At 36.9% G+C, this 18,082-nt stretch overlaps 1 protein-coding gene across 2 annotated transcripts in view; it reads left to right on the top strand.

Annotated features, from left to right (window-relative positions):
• Positions 1-18,082, top strand: part of LOC121735785 (DE-cadherin) — a 318,616-nt gene that overhangs the window by 200,981 nt on the left and 99,553 nt on the right. The gene's annotated exons all lie outside the window — the stretch shown is intronic.

Below are 18,082 nucleotides of genomic sequence, written 5' to 3'. Positions count from 1 at the left end.
TTAACATTTTTTTCTTTGCCCTTTCTCCATTTCTTAAGTACATTTTATAATCTATGTTTTTCTTTGCTAATTCAGCTTATTTGAAGAGGTAGTTTGATTCTCGGCAAGAAAGTCTTTTCAGCTTCTCTTTCCTTATTTAATATATTATCCTTCGGTCAAAAGTGTCTTTTGTGGTAGGCGACATTATGTTTTATCGTGTAAAATAAATAAAGAAATGGGGTAACACACCTTAATTGTTGTGATAAAAGTTATCTTAAAGAAAAAAACATCAGTACTCTGGCAACATGTCAGTCCGTTGGCACGATTTCAGGCAAAGGACTGACGCCAAAGGACTGATGATTTCGACATAAATTTAAGGTTATAATTAAAGTTAATGTTTCTATTCGTATTTTCTAATATCAATATATTAAATTTTTACTAATCATAGTAAACAGTATAGAAATCAAAATAAAATTAAGATTTATAAGGAATTAACGACTTACCCACAGTACTGAGTTTTTGACTGGCCCTGCGCAAGATTATGTCATATCCGACGAGCTAGCACTCATACTGTAATAGTGGCAAAGATTTGCTGCAGTTCTTAGCTGACTATTACCAACTAAACATAATGAATAGTTATTTGACCATGTATACGTCTTTTTTAATGAAAATTTTCGCATTTGAAAGTTACACAAAGGACTGACGAATGAAACCTATGACAAAGTTTCCTCTCTTTTTTAAATACATTGTAAATATTTTTAAATTATGAAAGTCCTGACATTAATTATTACGTACATTAAAGATTGTAATTATATATCGAGTTTTCAGAAATTAATCGTAGAATCTGATGTACAGTCTCTTGATTGAACGTTTTTGGGTTTGTGACAGGCCAAAGTACTGACGTTTTGAGCATACTCTTTTAATTTTATACAATTTCTAATTAAATTACGTATCTGAAATTGAGTGACCAATTAAAGGAGATTACATACTTTTAAAATTAAGTATAAAATCTTTAAAATATAATGTGATTTAATTTTTGTATATTGACTGGTGACAGCGAGTTACCCAATTTTTGTAGAATCACCCATACATATTATAGTTTACATACATAAATATTATCATCACTTTGCACATTTTTATCTCGTTTTAATAAGGTTTTCATATTTTTTATGTGCAGATTTCAAAATTGTGTATAACGTCTACTCTTTTTTGACAAGCTACATTTCCTACTCTCGTATTACGTGGTGTGGTCCTGTGGAAGTTGTATGTATAATATTGTAACACTTTTGTACCTTATTTTATTAATATTATGTATTATCAGCTTTAATATTAAGTAAGAAATTTGAAAGGATGTTATATACGATAACACATTTTATAATTTTATACTTTTACCTCGAAAGTTTCGTCTCTCACGACTTTAGACTTTCACGAAGCTCATTGTTATGAGCTACAACAATGTATTGTTAAAATAATATTTATTTCAAGTGTAACGTTATGAAAAATAGATTCAATGTATAATTAATAATTTATATTGATACTAAAATCTTTTTTTACCTTAACTTAGGGTGGGTTGCACCAACTTACTTTAACTATAACTTTAACATGGGCGTACCCAGGTTCTGGGCCAGGGGGTGGGGGCAAATCAGATTTTTCATAAGCTAGGTGTTTATAAAGAATAAAATTTACCCCCCCTGCCCCCCCCCTCGGTACGCCATGAACTTTAACCATAACAAAATGTCAAATTAACTGTCAAATCTCTAGTAAAAGTCCATAATGGACGCCATATTTGACGATATCCCTAACCTTAACTATAACCACAAAATAGATAATAGTACAAGCTATATCTACGCCTCTGGTGCAACCTACTCTTGGAATCTTGAAAAGCTATGATTAAAAATATAGGATTAAACAGTAAAATCAGGTTACTAGCTGTTTCTAGGTATTTCCTGAGTATTCCCCCGAGTTGGTTGTGATACACAATGTACTCCTGTGTATCGCGACATTAAAAGCAATGGCTTATAAGGCCTCTGTTCGGCCGTGGAAGGCCCTTGGGCCACACAGAGAAGAGCCTGCAGCACCTGCTGCTCTCCAGCATAGCCGTGGTGTAAGCTCACGTGATCCCGCGGCCCGCCTAGGGCAAATAGTGGAGTGCCGCCGAGTTTTTAGTGAGTAGGGGCTGCGTCCACTACCATCTTTCGGGCGCAGTAGAGACCCACATACTTGCGGGCAGGACCCCCATCCCCCGCAAGATGCTTAAAAGCATTTTCTCGGCGAAAAAAGGTATTTCTGAGTATTACAAAGTGATAACGAAACTATTGCTACCTCGACTATTACCCGCTCACAAGTAGTTTTCGCTCGTTTAACTATTTTGAAGCTTTCTATACACTACAAATATTTATTTTCCATTAAAAGTCTGTTCGGTGAAAGAATATTTTTATTCTGAAACTATTTCTGTTGCAAATATGGGCTTTACAAAAAATATATTGGTTGCAAATATTATATTTTACAATAGGTTTATTCAGAACTACGTGACGCCAGCCAGTGGCGTGACTGTAACATCCGGGGCCCGTGGCAAATTGATGGGGCCCTATCAGTAAAAATCGTGACGTAAAGTATAAAAAAATTCTGAACATACGGCCTCTTGTGCCGGGGCCCTTTTGGGTCGGGGGCCCGTGGCATTTTGCCAGCCCTGCCACCCTATAGTGACGCTACTGACGCCTGCAACTCCGTTGCGTAAGAATGTCATTTATCACATGGGAATCGTATATATTCAGGGCCCCCGTAAGGGATGCTGGCGTCTGTGTGCAAAAAAGGACTTTGGCGCCCCTTAAGGCATTTTGAATTTTTTTTTTGTGGTAGGTAGGTGAAATAAAGCAGCTAAAAACATTGCACATATGGTAACGGAGGCCCTGTGTATATTTCCGGGATAATAAGTACCTTATGTTCCCGGGACTCAATGTATCTCCATTCCAAATTTCAGCAAAATCGGTTCAGGGGTTAGAGCGTGAAGTAGACACTTTCGCGTTCATAATATTAGCATGGATTTCTATTATATACCTTATAATATAAACTGGAGATAAACAAACCATAAGCCCGGGCGCGCATTAGCGGCCAGGCCGCGGCGGCCATCGAAAGTATGGTGTGGCCGCAGGTCGCGTTGCGGCCAGGTGCGCGTCGTCTATGGCGGTTTCATACGAAGGTATCTATCTCGATGGCCGCCGCGGACAGGCCGCAGCGGCCAGGTCGCGGCGGCCATCGAGAAAATATCTACCTTAGTATGAAACCGCCATAGACCTCGCGCACCTGGCCGCACGGCGGCCTACGGCCACACCATACATTAGATGGCCGCTAGTGCGCGCCCGGGCTTATATTCAGATATTATTTGAGGAGCTGGCGAACAGAACCGGATAAGTCCGCGAAAAAAATTACACAGTGGCTAAATACTAGTATCAACCAAATACTACCACTACTGAACTAATCCGGTTTTGTTCGAAAATTGACTTTTTTTAAACCTTTCCAACTGGTTTTGATTGAAAATATTTACAAGGATTGACGCAGATTGGTCAAGAGGAGACGATTCGAAAAAAATATAATTTCGCACTCTGGTAGGCTTGTCCGGTTTTTTTCTCCAGCTCTTCATTTGACAGCTAAACTTAACAGGATTTACAATTTCAACTCGTTATCAGGGTAAGTTAAGTTTTTTATTACAAAGTTAAAAAGCGAACTTAACCGCTTAAAAAACAAGAGTTCAACTTCTCAAGTGTTGAAAAAACTATGAGACCACTACGATTACCTTTCACATCGCTCTTATTTCTACAGTAATAAGGTTCATTTTAGGTCAGTCCGAAGAAAATGTACTTGTACCTAAAGAGCAAAAGTACTTCCAACTACACTGAACGAACAAACTTAGGTTGTAATAGTTACAAATGTAAGTTTCTAGTATCTTTGTATTAAAATCTATATTAGACTAGATGACGCGCGCAGGTTGCGCCAAATTTAACGCGGGAACCGTACATTTTTCCGGGAAAAAAGTATTGTATGTCCTTCCCTGGGACTCTAAGTATCTCCATACAAAATCGGTGCAGCGGTTTGGGCATGAAGAGTTGACAGACAGACAGACACTTTCGCATTTATAATATTAGTATGGATAAGGTATTTTATCCTACTACAGCGAAGTTAAAAAAGAAGGGTTATGGTTTTGGTAGTCTTTGTATATCGTAGCGCCTAAACTACTGATCCGATTTGAATAAATGAGATGTAAATAATGTAATCTTAGAAATTATTCCGCGCGTTTGAACAATTTTGCAATATTTTGTGTTTTTAACGTAAAGGATAAATATAGTTATTTAAACCAATAATATGAAATTTTCTTTGAAACGAGCAGAAGAATCGCCTTATGGTAAGCGATAGCCCTAATACACTCACAGTACTAATTATTATTCATCTTTATTTCAAATTCCTCTGTAGTCTCTAGATAACAGTTCCAAGAAGTAAACAGTTAAGCTTAATCTTAAAGACCTCCTATAAATTAAGTCACACTTAAGTTGAGGGCCTGCCACGTTAATGTGACATGTGACGAGGGATGTACTGCGGGGCTAAAATGGTCGCTTTGAAGAATCATGATATGAATCATAATATGATTAATTTTTCTAGAATCGCAAAATGCAACTCTGCTTGCAATTCATTTCTGTATTTTTGTACTGATTTGACATATTTTGTCAGTTTGACAGTTTTGACAATTCATTTGCTGAATTGATTGAGAGGAATTGCTAAATGTGACCATTTTAGCCCCGCAGTTGTTTGCTGAAATGCATACATCATCATCATCTTTTAATGTCGATTATATAATGCTTATAAAACTCCTATAAACCATTAAAATATCAAATTAATGGAATGGAAATTTTATAAAGATGCTGATGACAGACGGACAGACAACAAAGTCTTAGTAATAGGATTCCGTTTTTATCCTTTGGGTACGGAATCCTAAGAACGAGACAGGTGACTGACATATCTGGTACAATTTTGAATTTCGAATACACTTCAACTTTAAACTACTTAGCCAATAACCATTAAAGTAGTAAACTGTACTCAAATACCGATCAATCGATACATCGCAATTATTCTCTCTCTCGATACAAATATCGATTTTAGCGTAATCCGAGCAACTGCCATTAAAACTTGCGCACTTAATGATCAAAGTCCCAAACTTGAAAATTGCTTTTACAAATAAATAGACATGCCAAAATAGAATACCTCTACACAGTCAGAGAAGTCGATTTTTGGGCAGATAGCTGACTTATATTGTTTGGTCGGATTATTTCAAGTAAACAACCGATTCATTCCATTCGTTCAAATATAAATGCGAAAGTGTGTCTCTCTATCTGTCTGCCTGTTTCCTCTTCACACCCAAACCGCTCAACCGATTTTGATAGGTATTTTGAGTCCCAGGAATGACATAGGATACTTTTTATCCTGAAAAAAATGTACGGTCCCCACGCGAAAACAAATTTTGGCGCAACGATGTTGCGGGCGTCATCTGGTCGGAAATAAATCTCTTCATTTTGATTTCTTGAATTAAAATATTCAATAACAATAACCAGCAAATATCAAATTAAAAGTAAAGTGCCTGATAGACGTACGAACTTAAAATCCGCGGGTTTTAAGTTCGCGAACTTACTCGGCTGGCGTCGGTGACACACGAGAATCGCTCACACTGGATTTACATGCCCCCAGGCTCGAGGCTCGCGGCCCGCGGCTCTTTGCTGACACACAGGCGATTAAAATCGTCGAGCCATAAGTCCGCGTACTTACTCGCACGTCTGTCACCCCTTTAAAACTCGACAATTTCCAAGTCGAGATAACGAAATAAAACATTCGAATAGTTTTAAGTAACTGAAGTTGAACTGTCCCCTGCCTAACTAGTCTAACTACATCCGTCCATTGTCGTTGGGCTATTGTCAGTTTTTGTCTACAATCTTCGTGTAATGGACTATAGAAGATTTTCTTTACAGCTCAGATTAAAGATGAGATGAATGTTGATAAATAAATACTTACGATGGGAGAAGACTTTCTTCGTAATGCATAGAAATTATAGTATTCGGCATTGAAAACATTGCCACTGTAACTCCTAAACATCGAAGTGCTTATTACACTATCCAAAAATGTAAATAGTTAACTTAAAGCATCGCTGCGCCATGACCCTTAAGCCGGGTCCAGACGAGTGTAACGTGTAATGTAAGATTACGTGTAACATAGCGTCAACAGTGTAGACGGCATACGAGCTCAAAGCGAATTGTCCAAACGAGCCTTTGTGCTTGCGCGAAAACCGACAACCGGTGGATAAACCCCGAGCGTTACATGTAATGCTCGTAGAGCCGTCCACACGTAGAATTCGTGTTACATTACACGGTGAATTACGTTATACGTTACACTCGTCTGAACCCTGCTTTAAGATGCTCCCTCACCGCGAGCATTCAATTGTAATGTAACATTATAGATTCGTTTTTGAGTATTACATTACAAGTGTAATGTAACATTCAAGATTTGACTTTGAGCATTACATTACAATACTATCTCCCTGACTAATGAGCATTCGCGTGTAATGTAACATTCGACTTAGAGCATTTCATAGCTAGTTGTATCAAGATATTACACACTGTATCATTACAAGGTGTGCATTTGTAATTCTCGGTTTTGTTTCATTACAAGGTGCGCATTGCAATGCTCGACTCTTTAATGTAAAATGTTACATTACAAGCGAATGCTCCCGGTGCGCGAATGAACCTTAAGCAATGATTTATAACAACTGTAGACACTTTTGACGTCGTCGTTACTATTTAGTAATATGTGGTCTAGGTAACTTCGCTATCTAACTAGTGAAATATGACTAAACACTTATGATAAAAATACGAATAACGCAACTTACTTATAAGTGGGAGAGCCATGCTTCGGCATGAATGGGCCGGCTCGACCGGAGAAATACCACGTTCTCACAGCGCTTGCGCTGTGTTTCGCCGAGTGAGTGAGTTTACCTGAGGCCCAATCCCCTACCCTATTTCCTTCCCTACCCTCCCCTATTCCCTTCCCATCCCTACCCTCCCCTATTACCCTATTCCCTCTTAAAAGACCGGCAACGCACCTGCAGCTCTTCTGATGTTGCGAGTGTCCTTGGGTGACGGAAGTTGCTTTCCATCAGGTGACCCGTTTACTCGTTTGCCCCCTTATTTAAAAAAAAAAAAAACTACTATATCAAAAATACACTTACACTACTATGCAATCTATCATTTATCATACGCGAATTTTGCTGGCAGATCTCTAGTTTAATTACTAGAAATCTATAAATAAAATAGGACGCGCAATCACCTCCAGATAGGAGGGCCGGTAAAAAATTCATTAGTACCGAGATTAGTCCATGGTGTTCCATTGTCCACGTGACGACATCTGATGGCTCCAGGGCTGCCACTGCTTAGAAAATGTTAAATAAATTACTTGCTATAAAGGTCCCATTTTATAACAAAATAAGCATGTCTGATGTTGTTAACCATGATAAATGATAATATAATATAGCTTCTAAAAAACGGTACCACAATAATTATATTACTACTTGAACGCTGTCCTTAAAAGTCATTATTAGAGATTAGGAAGTTTATCTGTTATAATATTATCTAGAATTTAGTACATAAAATGTTGTCCTATGTAATGCGAGACCTAAATCATGTCAATATAAAAACAGACAACGGAAAGCGAATTTATTTTATGCTCTGAAGGGAAAGACAATGAAAAACGTTTTAAAAAAATGTAGCGTGTGCCGACCCTAATGTAATATGGGTCGGCTAGATGCTGAGTCATATGACTTATGACATTATCGTAAGAAATCCCTGCCCGGCCCGGATTAGCTCTGCCTTCATAAGTTCAGCTTTTATAATAGCGTAAACTTTCTATTACATACGTGCAACGTGCCTTTGTTATAGATTAAATTTTCCTTGTGGAAACTAAACCTCATTATTTATCGAAAGAGAAATAGAAAATTGTGGGCAAAACTATTCTCGAATTTAATATGTAAAAAGAAGGTACCTAGGTACGAAACAAAAGTAATGTAGTACAATCAAAGATAGATATTTTTTATATGTGGGACAGCCATGCTTCGGCACGAATGGGCCGGCTCGACCGGAGAAATACCACGTTCGCGCTGTGTTTCGCCAAGTGAGTGAGTTTACCGGAGGCCCAATCCCATACCCTATTCCCTTCCCTACCCTCCCCTATTCCCTTCCCTTCCCTTACCATCCCTACCCTCCCCTATTACCCTGTGCCCTCTTAAAAGGCCGGCAACGCACCTGCAGCTCTTCTGATGCTGCGAGTGTCCATGGGCGACGGAAGTTGCTTCCCATCAGGTGACCCGTTTGCTCGTTTGCCCCCTTATTTCATAAAAAAAAAGATAGGACTTTACACTTTTCGTAATTTCTTTGTCATAATACTATCGTTTAAAAGTTGTAAAATGAATCTGTCTGACCGTCATGTATAAGGTAAAGAAAAGTGAAATTAATAATTTGAAAGTACCAAACTAATAACTCTAATAAAAAAATTAATTATTGCGTATGAACCGTACATTTTTTCGGAATAAAAAAGTGTCCTATGTTTATTTATTTTTTTTATTTTTTATGTCCTTTCCCGGGACTCAACTCCTTACCCATTTTCAGCAAAATCGTTTTTTAAGCGTGAAGAGGTAACAGACAGATAGACACACTTTCGCAATTATAATATTATGTAGTATGGATTTATCCTTACAATAAAAATATTCACTCTCTGTAGGCTGTTTAAAGTTTATAAACTGTGATTTGTTTTATATCTCAATATCAAACTTTACAATAATTTATGCAGGATATCGTAAAAAATCAAAATGGCGTCCGCAGCATCTGCCCCGAAATCGCATTGTGCGCACACCTGTCGACGTACAGGTGTTTAGAACCAGTTGGCTCGATATTTTTGACTCACTTGCAAAAAAGGAGGTTCTATGTTCGGCTCGAATATTTTTTTAGTCAGCCGTATTGTATTGGATGTCTATTTGAGGGACTCACCCTTTTGTCTGTATAAATCCTATTGTCTCTTGATCCAATGGAAATTTAGAATTTAGAACTGACTTATATTTCGCTAGAAGCATTTTTAATACAATATCGTATATTATGTAGTTTATATAATTATAGTTTTATTTATTATAATTTATATATAAATCCATATTTTATTTTTTCCTCAAACGTTTTGTCTCATTACAAAGAAGGCGCCTGTATTATACTGTAGACATTCTCAGTATCACCCTAAGGTTGGTTGGTAGAGAATGCCACAAGGCATTAAGCCCGCCTTTGTGAATTGCATAAAGTGTAAAATAAATAAATAAATATTGAATACGATAAGCAGCAAAAGTAACGTTAGTTAGATAGGTTAATATTATAAATCCAAAAGTTTGTTTTCACTGTCCTAAATGATAAATCTTATCACGCTTAAAATGCTCTACCGATATCGATGAAATTTGGTATGGAGAATGGAGATAGGTACACTGAATCAATATAAAAGACATACTTAGTAAGAATAGTTTTTATCGCATATGAGTATAGCATTTTCTGGAATGTTTTTGCCTTTTTTGATAACATTTTATTTATAACATACCTTGTGTTCCTGTTACCTTAATTGTAGCTAACCCAGGCTTTATATTGTTGCAGGTAATGATGAATCATCATCTGAGTTGTGTCTGTGGAATGCTACCCAGCCCGGGATAGTGGTCAGAACGACTACCAGGGTTAAAGAATCTAGACATTTTATACCATATTTTATACCTGTATGTTTTTGTGTTCAAGACTCATGGTATAAATGGATAGGTTTCCTGGACAGGTAGGTAGATACCATAGATAATAAGATGTTTCCATATGTACAGTAATTTGACAAGCTTTTATTGAAATCACAAAAATCGTCATGAATTATGAAACAAAACACATTAAGGCGACGCCTTGATATTTGGCTGTAGCGATATCGATTTTTCTCAGCAATGACTAAAGCTAAGAAATTAAAGTTCATTGTCAGTATTCATCATGTCTTTGTTTTTGAATTACCCATAGCATAACACGATTGGTCAACTTTTATAACACAGAATAATCAATCAAAAAGACCTCTGTAAAAAAAAGGAATTCCTATTTTTTCAACAGAGGAGAGTGATTTAAGCTTCCAAAGTTTGTACATAAATTGGTTCAAGCATACACTTTAATTTGCCTATAGCTTATATGAAATGTATTTACGGTTTTTAAATTACGCGACAAAAATCATTTTGTCGCTTACGCTCTTTCCATTTTTTACTGTTCCATTGCTTGTTCCAACACGGTTTTTTACTTTAACGCGGCAACAAACAAAAAAAACAACGATTTCTTAAGGTGACCTTAAGAAATCGTTGTTTTTTTGTTAATCTATTGATAAAGTTCTCAACCTGCCCAAAGTTCGTTTGAGCCTTATAATGAACGCAACGACTGCAGACGTTGTTAAAGTACACCTCTATACCAACAGCGCAATTTAAGCTTACTTGCGTTGCTAAACGATTTTCATAAAGTCAAAAGAACGTAGTGAAAAAAATCTAAAATGCTTATCCGAATAAGAACAAATTATCTGCGGATTCATAAGCTAATATAAAGCGATAAGGCCCGACGTAAATATTTACCGGAGCTAATCTTTTTATGCGCCCACAGAACTGACCCACTGCGGAACCATTTTCATATTTCATAACGCAGGAAGTATGTGCTTCCCCTAATATTGTTACTACGTACGTCCCGTAGATCTCATTATGCTTAGATCTGACTTATAAAGCCATTGGACATTTATGCGTTTATTAAAACGCATTACAAAAATTATTTTGGGTCAAAAAAATAATTTTGCTTGAAAAACACAATTATTTTTCTGCCGGTAAAAATTGGCTTCAGTCCTTCCCTGCGGTTACTATAGTATTATAATACTTGTGCAGAATTTCATGAAAATCCTGTCAGCAATTTCGAAGCTTATCCCGTACAAACAAACAAACTATTTACTGAAATTGTGATTATGCTCCTTCAGCTCCATACCGCCGTACTCAGAGACATTTCATTGAGATTAACCTTCAATTGAATGAAGAGTTTGACAGATAATGTATGGGGCTTATGTCAAAATTAATTACATTTAAGTAATTAATGTCCCACTCTGAGTGCGGCAGTTAGACATACATTTGTCTTTATTAGTACAGATCATAGTTACACTTATTTTATATCAATGTATCTTACTTTTCCAAGATAAATACGTAAGTCACTCTATATCTACTATGTTACAAGCTCTTTGGCTACGTCCTTATACACTTAGTACACTAGAATTATTCATAATCGAATACCGGAAACGCAGCCTCCCCAATATCCATACATTCGTACTTATATTACAAATCGAAAGGTCTGTCTGTCTGATACCTCTTCACGCCCAAAATTTTGCTTAAATTTAGTATGGAGATGGAGATACATTGAGTCCTGGGAAAGAACAGGACACCAGCTGCTGTTATCCCGAAAAATTGTTCTTCCTTGTGATAAATGTTTTTTTTTATGAAATAAGGGGGCAAACGAGCAAACGGGTCACCTGATGGAAAGCAACTTCCGTCGCCCATGGACACTCGCAGCATCAGAAGAGCTGCAGGTGCATTGCCTGCCTTTTAAGGGGTAATAGGGAGGGTAGGGAAGGGAATAGGAGAGGGTACCGAAGGGAATTGGGGAGGGTACGGAAGGAAATAGGGGAAGGTAGGGAAGGGAAAAGGGTAGGGGATTGGGCCTCCGGTGAACTCACTCACTCGGCGAAACACAGCGGAAGCGCTGTTTCACGCCGGTTTTCTGTGAGGACGCGGTATTTCTCCGGTCGAGCCGGCCCATTCGTGCAGAAGGATGGCTCTCCCACGTCAAAGGTGCAACAGAGTTGGGGGCGTCATCTATGTGTAAAATTATTTATTGCTTAAAAACTTCACTAGTCTTTGTTGTGTTTTGTATATTTCCTACCAATAATATTTAGAATTCGCGTAAAAATAAACGAATTTAAACTTGACCTTCAAGCGTATTATACTACCTTAGAAATATTTGTGTAGGAGGACAGCTATTTATAAAAAGTTAAGTTTAGATTATAACCAAAATATGATCCTTTGTCTTGATTCAGGTTCGTAAAAACTAAACCTGATATTCGTAAATTTTAATGTGTTTTGTGGGCGCAGCAGGCTTAAAGGGGGGTAAGAGACCCAGAAAAAAATAAAGAGGCGTTGGGTAGAAGGGTTATAATTGATTACTTTTTAGTAATTTTAAGTAGGTGAAAAAACGAGGGCGCTAAAAATAATTTATTCTCAACGTAGGCAGTAGACTAAACAAGTTTGGGAACTGGTTTAGATCATCACACTGGCTAGCTGAGACATCAGTTTCTCTGATGTAACCTAATTTAGTCTATCTAGATCTTTCACATATCACGGCCTATGTCTAGGTCTTGACGATTACAATACATGATCTATCAATAGCCGTCAGCGCATTGTTTAATCCTCGCCTATTGTGAGCCTATCTCCGAGACGAACAATGCATATCAGTGCATATGCGACGCCAAATAAAGCTGTATTTATTCAGAGCGCATACACAATAGGTAAGGCTCGATGACCAAATATAGTGGACATCTCGGACCGAGAATAGATTTCTATTGTATAAAGTGATATTGTAGATCGTGGATCCAGATGATCTATAAATATTAAATGATACTTATAGGATTTTGGGTAAAATATGACGAATTACACCTTTTTACAATAATATAAGAAATAGATACTATAATAATAACTCCCACACCGGTTTCGGTAATGGTGGCCGGTTTCATTGAAACCAGGCCTTTTACGCAGGAGCAATTTTATAGTGCCGTTGTCTATGCGCAGTACACAAGAGCACTCTCTGTTCATTTTACTCTCATAATAATAATAATAATAACGTTTATTTAACATAAGATATCACATTACACTACCATAAGACAAAACACATTACAATGCATAAAGAAAAATAAAAGAAAAATAATTACAAAAATAATAGCATAATAATATCATGAAGAACGGTACAAGCAGTGCATTGTCATGTCTACGGCCAAAAAGGACACCACTCAGGCGTATCACCGTGACGTACACCACAGTGCCTGGTATTATGTGGTTCCTAATAACCCAGTGCATCTCATTTACATGCCCATCCGACGCATGGATCATCTTACTTGTCAGAAAATCAGGTTATCAGCCTGCATTTTCCTAACCAATCTTGGAAATAACATGTTTCCATCGCGGGAATCGAACCCACGACCTCTGAGTCATGAGCCACGCTCTTAACCACTGGACCACGGAGACGTAGACCCTCAGTAAAATATTTATGTAATTTTGTTTCATTTTTGCCTGTTACTCGTCTAAAATATGAAGACTTCATTCCAGTTACTATTTACTCCGTCAAATAATAGCATCATAAGGACAATAGGTAAATTATAATTTTCATCAACTGTTGCATAACATTAAGAGGATACACCATGGGCTAGAGAAATGAAAAAAAAGTACGTGTAATATCTATAGCTGTCTGTCTCCCTTACCTCAAGCCTATACCGCAGAACGCGATAGAGACAACTGCAGAAAATCCAGAAAATCAACGATTCGTTGTCCCCCTGATTCCTTCTCCAAAACTTAACCGATTTAAGTACTTTTTTCTTTAACGATTAAAGAAAGGCTTGAGCTGTGTTCCTATGTTTTATTTTTTTTGTATAATCTAGCCAAATCTGTTTTTTGGATGTTTGAACACGGCGAAAAATCTGGCCATTTTTTTGGATTTTTGAACGTTCAAATCTTATTTATTAATTAAATTATGAAAAAAAAGAAAACATAGGGACATTGTATTAGTGGCCGTAGATATTCAGGAAAAAAATCATAACTCTACTAGCATTATCCAGGGAGGAAACAGGGGACAACGTTTGTATGGAAAAAAGGGCGGTGTGGACTCCTCTTAACCTTATACGAAGTAACCCTTCGATATATTATTTTCTAAGGTCCGCAAAAGATAAAATCAAGTTTACAGGAGGGTTAAGTCCACCTGTCTTCCTGACCCTATAACTTTTTGTTGCCTGCGGATAACAGTTGTAAGCTATAAGTTAGGGTTTATTTTATCTTTTAATGTTACTAATATCTATGGATCATAAGTCTTATTGCTAGAATTTTTATTGTCGTCAGATAGGTCAAGAAAAAATCTGCCACAAGTTTGGATGTTGCTCGTTAGATCCAGTAAATTTTTCGACTTATTACTTCTATATCCTATCATGTTATGTTTTAACATTCTCTAGCTTCTAACGTCTTTAGTTTAATTAACCTATATGTCTATATGAACATTAGGGTCTATGAACATTATCTCCTAATTTATACCTGCCCCGCGTTCCATTTAGCGTTAAAAACGATCAAAACGCTCTAAATAGGAGGCATTTTGAGCGTTTTGATCGTTTTTAACGCTAAATGGAATGCGGGACAGATAATATTATGACAGCTAAGTACACATAATGTTCTATACAATAATAGATAGTGCCGATTTAGGCACTGAAGATGCCTTCACCCAATATCTTAATGGTAGGTAATTATGGCCGTAAAACATCCAGATGGCCTCACTCTGATTGGATTCTGCCCCCAGAGAGCTATATGTTATGATTTATGGGCCCAACGGACACCTGTTGATGACACATCTATTCCTGATGTAATTAAAACAACATTAATTAGGGTAGACTAATTTGAATGGGAATTTATGGTTTGGGATAGTCGGAGTTTGATTGGAATGGATGTGACCTATGGTAAGGTTTGAAGAATTTTGTACCATTTATACGTGGGAGAGCCATGCTTCGGCACGAATGGGCCGGCTCGACCGGATAAATACCACGTTCTCACAGAAAACCGGCGTGAAACAGCGCTTGCGCAATGTTTCGCCGAGTGAGTGAGTTTACCGGAGGCCCAATCCCCTACCTTATTCCCTTCCCTACCTTCCCTTATTCCCTTCCCTACCTTCCCTTATTCCCTTCCCTTCCCATCCCTACCCTCCCTATTCCCTCTTAAAAGGCCGGCAACGCACCTGCAGCTCTTCTTATGCTGCGAGTGTCCATGGGCGACGGAAGTTGCTTTCCATCAGGTGACCCGTTTGCTCGTGTGCCCCTTATTTCATTAAAAAAATCTACGGCAGAAGATACATTCTTCTGCCGTAGATTTTTTTAGTAAAGTATAGCTTTAACTGCATAGATTTAGATACAATTATTATTTTCGATAGAATGCGATTTGTTTTACCGCGAACCCTGAACTTTCTTTGGTCTTGACTAAAATGGTCACATGGCAATTTCTCTCAATCAATTCAGCAAATGAATTGTCAAAACTGTCAAACTGACAAATGTCAAATCAGTACAAAAATACAGAAATGAATTGCAAGCAGAGTTGTATTTTGCGATTTTAGAAAAATGAATCATATTATGATTCATATCATGATTCTTCAAAGCAACCATTTTAGCCCCGCAGAACTTTCTTTGGTCTTGATAAGGTTTTTAGCCTCGATTGTAAATCTCTCGCCTAGTTCCCTTTGTGGGTTGACTACTAAAAATTCGACCTGGATTGTGGAATTTTAAGTGCCACGGGGTAGTAAACCGTTGCGTGACTGTGCCGAAAATGGCACATACTTCGTTAATAGCTCCTCCATTACAATTTTAATTGGGATGTAAATACTGTTCCCCGCATGCGAGTATACTTACCTTTAGGATGTATTAGGGTCGTATTAACCTGTTATTTAGAAAATGTTTTTAAAAGCAGCAGTTTATAAATGTAGAGGTACGAAAATCATATAGTGGCCTATAACACCATTCGTATTGGCTTTACTTTCATTAAGGATACTTTAAACTCTACCTTAATAATAAAGGCTCTTATTGAAAAACATTCGCCATTGATAATATTTTTATGTTGTAACTTTATTTTAATTGACATACTCGTGTACTATCAAATAAATTGATTCAAAGACAGACATACCTACTTTATTTGGGAGACTTAGAGCCTGTTTCACCACTTCCTGATAAAGTGCCGAATAGGCTGTTCACAACTTTTTTGACAGAATCTCCATACTTGATCTGTCAAGTTAATTGGTGGATATCCTATTTGTCACTTATCAAGGTGGTGAAACAGGTCCTAAGTTAAGTCAATTATAATCATGATGTGGCATATTATTTAATATTACTTTCTACTTTATGACTAAATTAAAATTTTCAACATCTAATATCTTTGGTGTTGTTATAATAATTATAGAAATAGGCAGGTATATTGTATTATTGTAATTGCTGTTTCACATCTAGCTTCTTTAAATTACTATTCATAAGTGGAAACTTGTAATTGGCATTCAAAATTCTTATTTAAATAATTAATGTTATTGTTAGTATGCTGTAAGTTTTCCGAAAAAAAAAAAAAAAAAAAAAATCCACCTAGGTTTGTCATGAAACCAACTTTCTTCTCAGTAGCACCTAATTCATAAGGGTTGCTATCTCCAACCCATTAAGCTGAAATATCGATGCAACGTACACCATTAATTAAGGCGCTATGTAACACAATTTAAATAATTCCCACTTTTAAATCTGGGTCACGTTGTATGAAATAATAGCTAACAGCTGCCGCTCGTTATGCAGGTTTCACCTCTCCTCGCAAACATTACTTATGTCTAATGTGCAGTTTGTATGTCTTTATAAAACTGCATTATATGGTCGTTCACCGCCAAACGAGCACGCTGCCTTGATACGTGTTTTTGAAGTTCTAAAATTTTATGTGGTAAGAGCGAAGGTGGATTTTTAATTATCACTTTGAAGGGTGCAGAGGTTCGTTCAGATATTTAAAATAATCTGTCCCTTTTCAGGCTAGAATTTAACGAGTGTTTGCTAGCAGCACGCAGCGCTTCGCTGGCAAAGCCACTCGGAAACAACATTAGTTTCGAATCTATATCGTGTTTCTCAGTATCAAGACTAGCCCTTAATACCCTGATTTGACCCTGAAAAGCAATGCATTACATACAAAGAACAACATTCATATCAACAAGATACCAATAATTAACTTTGATCCATACTGGTGCAAGCAGACTATTTGACTCCAACGCAACAACCCTACAGTCCGTTCACAATTATCTTACCTCTTCCAGGACCTTATGCTGACGTAATAAGGGTAAGAAAACTAGAAACTAGAGGTAATATCCTTCTGTACACGTACGCGATGGTATCGGCAGTAAAAACGCTGGCAACGCGCTAGACGACAAATTGGCGTCGGTTCCAATCCGGCATCTTGATTAATGTTTCACGAGCCAGCATTATAATACGTAGGGCTGTCGGTTTCCAGAAATTTGCATAAGATAGAAGATTTAGTTTATAGTATAGTATACATATTGTATTATAATATAGTAAGTATGTTATTATCATTATTTTAATTTAGTATTTTTTTTTTGTTTTACATATAATACTGTTTATCATAGTAATAATTTAGTTGTATATTTCATTTGTGTTTATCTGTGCACGCCCTATCTGATGTTTTCTGATCAAATTTCTCTTCTTAGGTCTGCTGGAAGAAATCTCTTTAGAGATAAGCAGTACCTGTTGTGTCGTCTTTCTTTATAAGTATAACTTGTTACATGTTTTTTGTGTGCAATAAACGGTTAAATAAATAAATAAGATAACTTGTTACAAGTTCCAAAAGAAAGCCCAGGAGAAACTGTTTTTCAAAGAGAAGTATTTCTGTGTGGGTCTAGAAAAGATACCCTTCTTTTAGGAAATGTCAAGGTTTAGACCCTTAAAGAGCTTTAGGTACTAGTGAAATATAGTTACGGAAGCTCCTAAATAAAGAAGGGACTTAGCATGACTGTCGTCATAAAAATTTCGTTGTAAGCCCCAAGTTTTAACACCCAAGAATCCTGTCAAACATTTTAAAACTGTCTAGAAAGTAGAAAATAATGTAAAAAGCACAAGAGCATTTCATCCGGGAGGCTTTATTCCTTGAATTCTAGGCTAAGAAATCGAATTTTAAAACTTA

This window comes from Aricia agestis, chromosome 18 (assembly GCF_905147365.1).
Source record: "Aricia agestis chromosome 18, ilAriAges1.1, whole genome shotgun sequence".
NCBI classification, from domain to species: Eukaryota; Metazoa; Arthropoda; class Insecta; order Lepidoptera; family Lycaenidae; genus Aricia; species Aricia agestis.
Note: the sequence above shows the minus strand (reverse complement) of the source record. Positions and strands in the feature narration are given on the sequence as shown.